At 43.7% G+C, this 12,418-nt stretch overlaps 1 non-coding gene across 1 annotated transcript; it reads left to right on the top strand.

Moving 5' to 3' along the window:
* Positions 1-12,028: 12,028 nt before the first annotated feature.
* On the top strand, positions 12,029-12,101 carry TRNAE-CUC (transfer RNA glutamic acid (anticodon CUC)). The gene has a single exon. It is a non-coding gene; the product is annotated as a tRNA-Glu (tRNA).
* The last annotated feature ends 317 nt before the right edge of the window (positions 12,102-12,418 follow it).

The raw sequence follows: 12,418 nt of genomic DNA, 5'->3' as shown, positions 1-12,418 counted from the left end.
CAGATTAAACTATTTGCGGACGACTGCGTAGTGTACACATCCATAAATAACCAAGAAAACCAAATTAAACCTAATGATGCCTTGCGCTCAATTAACGAATGGTGTATAAGGTGGGGACTAAAAATAAATCGTTTAAAAACAAATTCCGTCACGTTTACCAACAAAACGTTACCTCTTCATTTCACATATTTCATAGGAAATGCTGCAATCACGAGAGCTGATCGGGTTAATTATCTGGGAGTTACACTTACCAGTAACCTCAGTTGGGAAACGCACGTTGAAAATGTGTGTTCGGGTGCACTGTAGAAATTATCCTTTTTGAAAAGAAAACTGCGTAACACCCCTCCCACGTTAAAACTAAAAGCGTATAAAGCACTCGTGCGACCAAAATTGGAGTATGCCGACATTATTTGGAGCCCTTGGCAACAATATTTGATTAAGAAAATAGAAAGGGTCCAAAATTTAGCTCTGCGCTTTATATATTCTGCTTACTCCCGACAATATAGTGTAAATAATCTGCGTAATAGGGCAAGCCTACAAATACTAGAACAGCGCAGGATAATATCCAGATTAAAATTCGTCTACCAACTTGATCATGGGGACGTCAAATTATCACGGGAACGATACCTTCAGCAGCCTTCTAAACTTTCAGCTAGGACAAATCACAACAAAACGTTTAGGCAGCTACCCAGCCACATTAATGCCCACAAGTTCGCTCTCTTTCCTCGCGCAATTTTTCATTGGAACGCATTACCTGCGGAAGTAGTGAGTGCTGCCTCGACGGCTTCATTCACTCAACAGATAGAAAAGATTAATTTCACCGTATAAGTGATGTATGCTGAAAATAGTGTCATTTGAGTGCAATTCATCCGGCTACAAATGTTGAAAATATTCTTAGTTGTGCGCAGTTCTGTTGAACAGCGAGAAAATATATTTGACTTTTCTGTACTTGATAGTTATGTATACTTTCATTTATGCCCTGTACTCCAGTGTATTACTAGTTATTGCTTGAATGTATTGTTTGTATCCCACTCCTGCATGGGCCCGGGTAGGGCCTGCAGTATCTGTAAATAATGAAAATAATAAAATAAATGAGTCGTCGTTGCAGATCAATTAAAAGTTTGAATTGGTGACTGGCTACAGTATACTGCCTGTGGCATCCGGTAAATCCCAATGGTGGTATCGATATTTCGTTCCATGTCCTCACTCACGGTGACTATTGGTAGCATGTGCTTGTAGGTAATTTATTTCACTAGTCACCTTAGGTAGTCTATTTCGATATTGAGGAAACACACCATACGTGCTTGCCCATATCGCTTGGTGCGCATTTGACATGGTGTTCGAGACATAATCAGCATAGCTGGAGAGCACTGAGCTTCACTTCTAGAACATCGAGAATAAGCTATTTTTAGTGGCTCAAAAAGAAAATCTGTTTCTGTAAGAAATTAACGACATGATACAACCTAAAAAGTACGAACTAGGGCCGTAGTGGTAGAACTGCAGAGAGATAACCACTCATTGCCCCACGACTGTGCACTTCCTATATGTCTGTCTGAAAACACTTTCTGCGTAAAATTTGGAATGACCGAGTGAGACAGTCCTCACGACTTCTTTAGAAAGTGGGTTAGACCATTCCAAACACGAATGAACAGCTTCGCCACTTGATTTGCTTGTAGGTTTTGCTTTGCAAAGCGAACAAGGTCAGCCGTTCTCTGGACTAGTTCACTTCCGCGAGCATGCAGGGGCGGAAGAATGCGCTCTTTTCCTCGGCATCGTTACGCCTCCAGACAGGATGGGGCCACCAGCGACGACCTCTTTCAGGGCCCACCCATTTTCGCCGCTGTTTGCCAGCGTGTGTCGGCAACCGGGGCGAAGGATGCCTCTTCCTGCCACTACAACAACCGCATCTTCGCAATGAAGATCTGTCGCCAACAGGCAGTCGGCACATTCTTTTTCATTTCGCCTATTACACTTTGCATTTTCTTGCTAATTGCTGGCTAATGTTTGCAAAATACTGCAAGTTGTGCATGCCCCGCCACGGTGGTCTAGTGGCTAAGGTACTCGGCTGCTGAACCGCAGGTCGCGAATTCAAATCCCGGCTGCGGCGGCTGCATTTCCGACGGAGGCAGAAATGTCGTAGGCCCGTGTGCTCAGATTTGGGTGCACGTTAAAGAACTCCAGGTGGTCAAAACTTTCGGAGTCCTCCACTACGGCGTCTCTCATATTCATATGGTGGTTTTGGGACGTTAAACGCCACAAATCAATCAATGAAGTTGTGCATGTCATTTCAAAATTTTGCAAGATGCAAAACTAACATTTGGAATTAGGGAAACCACACTCCGGTGAAACAGAATGGGCCACGCATAACTGGGATTTTCAGAGAACACTCTGTTTTCCTCAGGCAAAAACAAAAGTGTTTCCGACAGGTTGCCTGAGTCATCGACCATGGCTTACTACATTCCCGGCTTTATTTTATTTTTTTTTTGCTCTACAATGGTCAATCTTTTGGTGCTGTTCCAAGTGATCTGTCGCGTATGCAAACTATTTTGTGGATCAGGTGTTCTGGATAGAAAACTGAACAAAATATGGACATGAATGATTCAAACAATTTTACTGTATTAGATTGACCCGGCACATTTGAAATAACTTCTGAATGCATTGCTAACCGAAACACGCATTTTCAACTGTGATTCACGGTGATAATATTCCCCAGCTGCTACTATTGCCGTGTTTTGATAGCATCTTCGCCTTCAACACAGGCTATTAGCTTTGTTCTCGCTCAGGTTTCTCTTCGGTGTAGAAGTAGGCTAACGGATGATTTCGTTTCCACAAAATTAGGTCTTTTTAGGCACTAATATTTACTTCTCGGCAGCACTTAGGCTGATGTCAGAATGGCTTCTGCACTGATTGTGCTTAAATACAATACTTTGGAAGTTGTATTAAAATAAATATTTCCACTGACAGACACGTTTATTTAGTTATAACGAAGCACTGCCTAAGAAAACAAAATGTCACGAATGCTGAAGAGTGTTACAACAAAACAGACATAGTTCGTTTACGTGTACAGACCATGCGATTCATCCAAGTTTCTCTATGTTATGCTGAACAGGTACTTCCTTGGGCTACATAGTGTTATCTGTTCATGATAGTTTGGGGAAATAACCTACCGAAGGAGTGATACACACGGTTATGTTCTTTTTTTTTCGTTGTCGTCTTCCAATATTCAATAGCTTCAATTTCTGTCTTCCTGGTGGTAAGAATTATCTGATAGATTTCGTAGCTTTCTTGCACTCCGGAAAACTTTATATTTGTTTGTGGCTCAACACAAGGACAATATTGAAGAGGTAATAGAAGGTACATATTAGGTAAGTCCTATGTTTTTTTTGTGCAAAATTAGGTTGAGTCACATTAAAACCTATTATTCACCACACGGCAATATAAGGCCTCTTGCGGAAACACACCAGAAGCGACAACAGCAAAAACTCACTGCCTAGTTTCCAGTACCACAAATATCAATATATCTACCGTAAGAATTATCGCAAGCACCAATGTGGAAACTGTAGTTCAAGCACATGAATAGGCGCCCTTGTACAAAATCAGGCGCATAAAGAAATATTCTAATGCTGAACATGTGCAGTAGGACTTGCATGAATGCATCAAGGCTTCGTTTCCACGTCTTTGCCTTTTGTGCGATAAACCTAATGTGGAAGATGTAGTGCCGGAAAAGCAATACGTTGGGATGCAGTCTTAGAAAAAATACCGCAATCCCTCACCTAGTCTTATCAACTTTGCAGCTGAACGTGCGACTCTACGTGTCGGCTCGTATACTAAAGCCCTTCCGACGCTTCCGCAGGCTTTTCACGGCTCCACAGAGTTGCAGTTTTCTGTTGAACGGCGGCCGTCACAGTTCCAGTGTTCGTGTACTAGCGACCGTTCAAGCTTCGCTGCGCCTGCCACACCACCTACCTGAGGCATCTTTATCACGGTTTCAACACGAACACCAATATAAGCAATCCTTGACGTATAAGGTATATCTTTCGTTGATCTATTGCGCTGATCACTAGCTTTCGTTCCAGCCCGAAGTTGTTGCCCGTCTCGCCAAATGTCACGTTGCATAAGCAGTCGCAGCTCTACGTGTCGGCGCTTATACTAAATAGCTTCGGAAGCTTTCTCGGGAGAGTTTCTTCCATTGTTTTTTTTAAGTATCGTGTGGTGCTGCTGCCGCTACTGTGGATGATTCAGCTCTCTCATTACTACCACGTAGTACATCTTGCTTGTAATTTTTATTACCTTCCAACATGTCCTCCTACGTCGAGTTGGCATAGACAATTGAGCAAAATTAGTTCAAACCTCGACTGGCTGTGCAATCTGAAAGAAAATAACAAGGAAGAGAGCAAAGACCACCGACTACTAATTGTTTTTTACTGTCACTTCACAAAACCGAAATAGAGGCATGCGCCACGGCACCAGCACAATGCGCACAAAACCAGCAATCATTTAAAAGGTTCAGCAGACAAGGCCTTGAAAGAACACATTATTTTTAACGAACGCCATAGTTTTAACTACGTAATAACAATAAGTATCCACTTTTTAAAATATCTGATTACTTTTATATTTACCTTTTTATTGCACGAGGCATCTACGTTGACGCAAACGGATGAAAATTTACTGTAGTAATAATATTTGAGGTTTGACGTTTCAAAACAACCATTTGATTCAGAGAGACACCGTTGTGGAAGGCTCCGAAGATTTCAACCACCTGGGATTCATTGACGTGCACTAACCTAAGCAAACGAGCCTTGAGTATTTTCGCCTGTACCTAAAATGCAGCTGAAAATGTGCTGTAAGAACTTTTCGAAAAGTTGTTTTCGAAAATTGACCGACTAAAACAATAAAACAAAAATCACAGCACATCCACAGAGGGAGTCATGACCAAAACTTTATTAATTCTGGTGGCACAATAACATGTCCTGCAGTAAATATCCAAATAGTCACCATTTTTTCTATTTTCACAGCCACACTGTGCTCACGCATGTGTTAGTTGAGGCATCGCCATGTTTGATTGATTGATTGATATGTGGGGTTTAATGTCCCAAAACCACCATATGATTATGAGAGACGCCGTGTTTGCCTGAGGTACAACCTCCCATTTTTATAGCTGAACACGCGAGCGACGACCGCCTGGTGGATAAGCGGATAAGCGGTGTTTAGCAGAGCACAGCGGCAATAGGAATAAGAATACCAGCATGCCTGCGATGAACAGTTCTGTTAACCTTTCATCTGCTACGCTGCTTCAAAAAGCTGACTCCAGGACGCCCGGAAAAGGCACTTACAAACTTCGTGGTAGATGCACGCGCGCTCAGACAACGCCTCTTCTATGGCTCACATTGAAAAAAAAAAAACGGGTGGATGTGCACTTTCTCGTATGAAAACGCATTCGATAAACAACAGCAAAAACAAATGAAGTAAACACGTTTGCATACTTTTGGAGTATTCCGCCTTATTATATTTGATCAATAAATATTTGGCCTATTGTTCCAGGCGCACAAAAAGCTACATCAACACTGTACCCATTAGCAACCTTTTTCACATTGTGGGATCCACTATTATGCAGCTATTGTACAAGAGACACGCCTCTTCTAGTTTTGGGGGGTTCAGATTACCACTTTTTTACTTTATAAGAAGGCATTCGCAAGCATTCGAGATATTCTGCGTGGCGTACCTAGCAGCACCCAGATGGACCACTTAGTTCTTGAAGCTGCCATGCATGATAAGCGGAAGGATTTATCAAGGTCTGCTGTACAAGCTGACAACACGACGTTCTTTTTATTCAAATTTGAGCGCGTGCTTTCATCGAGAAACATGGCTCCCTTGAATCGCGGATTAGATTTGTAGCAGGTGTGTCCCTTCGCAAAACCTCAGTCGAAAGTTCAGAAACTGGATCTTACGTTCAACCGGTACTTGATGCGTGAACTTCGAGCCACTGGAGGCTCTGGTAAACACCGCAAGACACCTTTCTTAACATCGTGCACGCGTACACGTGTTATCTTCCCAAGCAAAATAAGGTAGTCATCCACCTACCAGAAGGTGCCAACAACATCCAAAAGGGCCAGCTCATATTTCAGGCTCTGGTCGAAGGCAGCCAAAAAACAATGTGGCTAACTGGGCTAGTCGATTGTGCATACTTAAGGCGCTAATAGTGTGAAAATAAGACACCAAAGAAAGGAGGGAGACGTGTATGACGACCGAAGGGTTCTAAGACCCCTCATTTCTGTATTTTACGTCAACGTTTGTTGAATGAAACGTGAAAACGTACATTCAAAAAGAAGGTGTGTCAGTTGGATCCTACATAGCCTCTTTTCTGAGTGACTTGCTCTTTTCATATTTGGCTGGGTTTTTAATGAAGGGCTTGGTTAATAACGCACCATAAGAACTTTTATTTATGTGGATGATATATAATAACCTTGAACTGTGATTTGGAAATGTTTCATTTATGGTCATGCATGTGTTACGAACTTTTCGTTATTGCTTCTTTGTGCTAGAGGTGACACAGAAAGCCGCAGAGGGAGAGCATCTGCTTTCTCGACCTGAAGATTTCTTATTGGTGTTTGACATGTGCTTGTGTTGTGAGCCCAGTTCACAGAATCCTATTTTGCCGTTCTTCTCTGCACATAGAAAATGGAAAAGGAGAGCCGTAGTACAGTCAATGTTTCAAAACACCTTTGAGAGGTCCTGCCCCCACGATCTGAAGCTCTACTCCTGGCACAGGCGAAGTGCCTAGAAGAAAAAGGGTACCCGCGCCTTTTGCTAAATTTTTGGCGGAGGCAATGCAAAGGAAAATCCGGGCTTCGCCGGCTGCAACTTCGATGGAGGGAGAAATGGTTTAGGCCCGTGTGCTCAGATCTGGGTGCACGTTAAAGAATTATCGGTAGTCGAAATTTCTGTAGCCCTCCACTACGGCGTCTCTCATAATCATGTGGGGTTTTCGAGACGTTAAACCCCACATATAATCATCAATGCACAGGAAAAGGAGACGTAAGGACAGCGACGGTAAGAGAGAGCGCACCACAACGAAAAAACGGACAAAGTTAACGGTCTTTTCGTACATGCACTCTGTGTCACATCGTCGAATGACAGAACGACAATGCCTCGACGTGAAAGCGGTTTTTAACGCTCGTAAAAAGTTGTTCTAATTGGCGAACAGGACCTCCCCCGTAAAGAGGCGCGGTAAACAATGCGTCGTCCAGCACAGAACGCAGTTTGTCGACCGTGTGGAGTGCGTGGTGTACAGCATTCCGTCTTGCAGTGCGTGTTACGTGGGCCATACGGGCAGATGCCTAAACAAACGCATACGGAGACACGCCAACAAGCATCGTAATGAAAACAGATCGCTACTTGGGTCTGCACGTGGGCACACGTGGATGCACTACGTAAACTGAAAGGACCACAGTTCTCAGTCAAATTAAAAAAAAGAACACGCGCGCATAGTCTGTGAGGCTCCTCAGATGGCGCTTGAAAGGAACACGTGCGCTAGCAAGCCATCAGTTGGAATGTCCGTAAAGAGCGCTCGGCTTTTTGGGATTGCAAGGGCCAGCATGCCAGGCACCTATAATAAGAAGTACACCTATAATTCTAAACATCTTCATAAATTTGCTGGCTTGCAATGGCATTACGCCAAGAGAATATTTGGGAAGCAGCACAGTTTAAGCTGGCGATACAAAATGAGAACTGGTTTCAGTGAATTTACGCAAATAACAGACGGGCTATATATACACATCTAGCGCTTTTTAATATATTTAGAATAATCCCTCGCATAGAGTTCTTGACTAGGAGGTACAGGTGTTTCTTCAGCTCGGCTCCTTGGCTCGGCCTCCTGGAGCTTGCATAAAAGAAGCAAATTGAGCACGAAAGCATGCGGTTCAAACAAGAAAGCTTTTCAGAAACCTATAAATATTATTTTCTGCAAAGCTGGCATAATAGAACTGGGTCGTCGCCAATACAAATGTTGTGACAGCGTTACTTATACTCGGGTTTCTCATGAAACAATTGAGCACAAGTGGACTTACATGAGAAACAGTGGTCTGGATATAGAAACTGCCAAAAAAACGAGCCCATGATTTAATCGCTGTCTTGATATATATCTCTTTGTAGTTCGTCAGTAGCCACTTATGGTGTTATGCAGCTCAACGCGCTGCTTGAGTGGGAAATTGGCGGATCCGTGCAAATTCTGGTTGTACTTTTTTTTTGCCGGCAGGCTCTTGAGTCATTGAAAGTGTCGGCGCCATTTCAGCATACCTGCATATTCACTCGTGTACCATGGTCTTAGCAGCTGTGCATACACTGATAAAGGCTCAAAAAGGCAATAAACGCATTAGGCGTGCTAAAAACGAGAAAATGCACGTTTTCGCAGGCTAGGGCGCGCGCGCTCTTATTGCTCTTGAGATAATCAGTACCATGAGACTACAGCGCCGCCGCTACTGTCACCCACTCGCGAATAAGCTGAGATATGGCGTGGCCACCTCGTTCATTCGACTGCCCCCTTCTAGTACACTTTACCCGGGCGAAGGAGCGAATTTCAATGGGAAGCTGCTGCCGGTGCTAGTGCGGCGTTTCGCCGCCAGGCACCGAAACTGGAGTAGAGATCCCGCCGCGTCGTATCTTGCACAAAGGAACGCCACGACCGCATTCGAAGCTACTATACGGCTTGGTTTTGGCTCTATTCACATTGTTGAAGATGTTTTGGAAGCTTGGAAACGAGAATCATGAAGCACTTCTTGTTCTGGACACCTAGCTCATTTCAAAGGGATGCGTCGTTCGCGACTACTTGATCGAGGCGCTCGCGCGTCATCTGCTCGGCCATTGATAGATGATGTCAGTAATCTGTGAACGATAGTTTTGTCACCGTGGTGTTCGCTTGACTGAGAGTTGCTTTCTTGACAAATTGAAAATCAATTTCTGAGAGTAGCTTTTGCCAGAAGCTAAAATTAGGAGCTTGTGTGCCTAATGTTACCCGATGCTTGCGACTTTCTAGCGTTGTAGCACATTTAGCGCCAGCGTAGAGTTCACGCGCAAAACAGCGCAAAATGTCACTAGAATGCTTCCAGAAATATAGGTCATCATCCGTTCCCTTCTCAAAGCATTTCATGTGGTGCCACCGAGAAAAAGCAAGTGTCATAAAACGAGGTACTATAGAAGATCACCCTTTCAGAGCCTAGACAATAAAATATCGGGAAATAAACAACAACAGCTCCATGTGCGGCGCGATTTCTGCAATCATTGGCTATGTTTTGAACAGGCACAGCTAAAGACTAAACTTTACGCCGACTCTCCACGTGAGCCAAGATGACAGGCAAGAAAAAAGCGGCATGTGGTTAGTTGCTTGAGCTTTTCTGCGTCTTTGTTGACGGATTGTTGTAGCCTTATTATCCGGCTGCTCAGCTCTGTTCTTTTTTTTTCATCTTCTCTTTGGCGTCTTGATTCAGTAGCCAGCAGAGTAGGGGCCGAATGACTATGTGGCGCCCATGGGCTTCCATTTAGCTTCGAGGTGTAACGTTAGCGTTGCACACGGGTGTGATCGCGAGGCAGCATTGTTACTGATAGACTCATTCGTTTACTGTTAAGATGCAGTGCACTCCTGTTTAGTGATACCAAGTGCCATGTTGCCAAACGTGACGGGTAGTATTCAACCACCACTACTAGTAATTTATAAAATACGCGGGTTCTAAATAGACGCTACATATTAGAGTGTAGTATAATGCCTTATTAAGAGACCAATTGTTCTGCCTACAGCCGGAGCTACAGCCGTACAGTACATTAGGCGATAACATTACACACCTCTTAAAAAGCGAAAATTGGTTGCCAGCAGCGTCCGGCATCTTCTCGCGTCGGCGGCGTGAACACGAGTGATTCAAGAAATCATCATTACATAAAAAATTTATCATACGACATAACATATAAATGTTTGTGGCGTATTGGGAGCTCACATTACTTGATGGGATCGCATAACATCTTCGCTTTGTTAAAATGGACCTATCATTAGGGTAGTGCATAACCAGCTGTAGGGCAGAAAACTAGGTTTGTCTCGAATCCTTCAGGCAGTAAGAAAACCATGTTGGGCACAGAAATAGCCCGGAAGGAAGTATAAGAAACTTTCAGTGCATTGAATCGGAAGAAAATGAGGAAAGTTTCTGCCTTTCAGTTGTCTCAGGTGAATCCACAAGGGGACTGGGGATTTTTTTTACTAATGAGGAATGAAAAAAGTACAAAAGATTTTTTTCGTCAGATATGCAGAGTGATACACAGTAGTAATACATACTGAGGCAAGCAAATAATAGGTTTGCAAAAGCTTGAAACAGAAAATAAAACGTGAATGCTATAACAATTGAACGCATATATTAACCTGGTAGCATCGCCTGAAAGAGCCAAGTTAAAACAGCGAGCCGCTTTAATTGTGTCTCTTTTCATCCTCCCTGCATCCGTGAAGCCGTCAAGAAGCAGGACTGCAAATTAACTCACATGAGAACATGAATTTGCCAGCTTCTTAATGCGCATGGCCTTTCAGTGCCAGCATTCCGTTATCTACTTGCGCAGCGTTATCATACGGCAGGAGTGAGCGCAGGCGGGGCGCGTGCTTGAAGGCCTGAAGAGGGCGTTTGCCCGGGCACTGAAAAAAATAGAGGCGCTGGTAAACTTATAGCGAAAGTTCTATAAAAGGCATTCGCCAAGTAGTCGGCAGCATAGAGTTTCCCAAAATTAACTAGAGGGCACTCTTGCGCTGGGATCGTTTAGCGACCATGGGAATCATGGGTAGTACACACATTTGCCTAGTCTTCGTACTTGCGGGTGGCGAGTCGTACTTGCGGCTTTGTTTATTGCTGGTTACGGTTTTGTTTTGAATGAAAGAACAAACTATTTTCAACTTAGTGACTTGATTCGGAATGGTAAGCCTAAAAAATAAGGTTGTGAAGCGCAAACGGTGATAATGTGCTAATTTATGTTTTCGTGATAACACAGCTCCAAGCCACACGAACACACACGGAGCCAGAAGCAGGTCAGAAGTACGAAGATTAGACTAATGTGTGTACTACTCATTATTCCCATGCTCGCTGAAGCGCTGTGTGTTGCAGCTCTCATAGGCACTAGCGCCAGAGTTTCCTCTAGTGTATATCAAGAAGCTCTATGGTCGCTGGTCGCCAGGGCTTGTTAACGCCATCGCCAGCGACATATCGCTAATATGGCTAACAGCACACGATATATATATATATATATATATATATATATATATATATATATATATATATATATATATATATATCTTTTTCCTTTCTGTTATTCATTAACGATGGTGTCGTACTGCCAGACTTGGTGCCGTTAGGTTGTATACGAAAGACTAGTGCTCAGCTGCCAGCTCGTAGTAAGTTCACGTGCTACGTGTTGCGATACACGCTCATAAAAAGAGTGTGCCACACTCGCCGCCATGGCTACAGGTGGCGCTGACTGACACTGCCACATTTTTTTTGAGTACGTTCAAATTCACGTATAAACCCAATAAAGTGGTGGGGGAGGGGGGGGAAGCTGCCGTGATAGCTCAGTGGTAGAGCATCGAACGCGTTATTCGAAAGTGGTAGGTTTGATTCCTGCTCACGGCAAGTTAATTTTTCACCCACATTTCTGTCTTCTTTTTTACAATGAATTACTTCTAACAACTTCCCCTACACATTACTTGTCCTTTTTGGCTGTTAGATCTCTATATAATGTGGCAAAACACTGAAAATTGAGCCCTTAGGTATACACTTCTTTCCCTTATTCATTAACGAGGGTCTCGTACTGGCAGAATTGGTGCCGTTAGGTTGCATATGAGGGACTTTTGGTCAGCTGCCACCTCGTAATAAGCTCACGTGCTACGTGACGCCCCACATTCTCTTAAAAGGGTGTTCTACACTTGCCGCAATGGCTACAGACGGCGCTGACTGACACTCCCACGTTTAAATTCACACAAAAACCCGATAAAGGGCCCGGGGGCATAGCCGCCGTGATAGCTCAGTGGTCAGAGCATCGAACGCTCTATTCGAAGGTCGTAGGTTCGATTACTGTTTACGGCAAGTTAATTTTTCATCTACTTTCCTCTCTTTATTTACAGTACATTGGTGTTAATAACGTCCCCTATATATTTCTTGGCACTATCTTCTGTTAGATCTCAATATTATTGTAACAAAACACGGAAAATTGAGCCCATAGGTATACACTTTTTTCCCTTATTCATTAAGGAGGGCCTTGTACTTGCAGCCTTGGTGCCGTTAGGTGGTATACGAGGGACTATTGGTGAGCTGCCCGCTCGTAATAAGTTCACGTGTTACGTAACGCCGCACAGGCTTATAAAAGGGTGTTTCACACTCGCCGCTATGGCTACAGAAGGCGC

This window comes from Rhipicephalus microplus, chromosome 1 (genome assembly GCF_043290135.1).
Source record: "Rhipicephalus microplus isolate Deutch F79 chromosome 1, USDA_Rmic, whole genome shotgun sequence".
NCBI classification, from domain to species: domain Eukaryota; kingdom Metazoa; phylum Arthropoda; class Arachnida; order Ixodida; family Ixodidae; genus Rhipicephalus; species Rhipicephalus microplus.
Note: the sequence above shows the minus strand (reverse complement) of the source record. Positions and strands in the feature narration are given on the sequence as shown.